Source organism: Ursus americanus, chromosome 11 (genome assembly GCF_024610735.1).
Source record: "Ursus americanus isolate L20-20 chromosome 11, mUrsAme1.1.p, whole genome shotgun sequence".
Taxonomy (NCBI): Eukaryota; Metazoa; Chordata; class Mammalia; order Carnivora; family Ursidae; genus Ursus; species Ursus americanus.
Window position 1 is genome coordinate 43,348,860 of NC_142137.1, and position 409 is coordinate 43,349,268.

Here is a 409-nt window from a genome sequence, read left to right on the forward strand (position 1 = left end):
GATAAAAAGCAGAAACAGATCCATAAATACAGAGAACAAACTGATGGTTGTCAGAGGGGAGGGAGGGTGGAAGAGAGTGAGAGATACAGGTTTCCAGTTATGGAATGACTAAGTCCCAGGGATAACAGGCAAAACAGAGAATATAGTCAATGGTATTGTAAGGGCATTGTATGGTGACAGATGGCAGCTACAATTGTGGTAAGCATAACACACAGAGGTCTCCAATCACTATGTGGCACACCTGAAACTAATGTAACATTATGTGTTAACTATACTTTTATAAAAAAGAAATGTTAGGGGCACCTGGGTGGCTCAGTCAGTTAAGCATCTGTCTTCGGCTCAGGTCATGATCCTGGGGTCCTGGGACCAAGCCCCACATCAGGCTCCCTGCTCAGCGGGGATTCTGCTT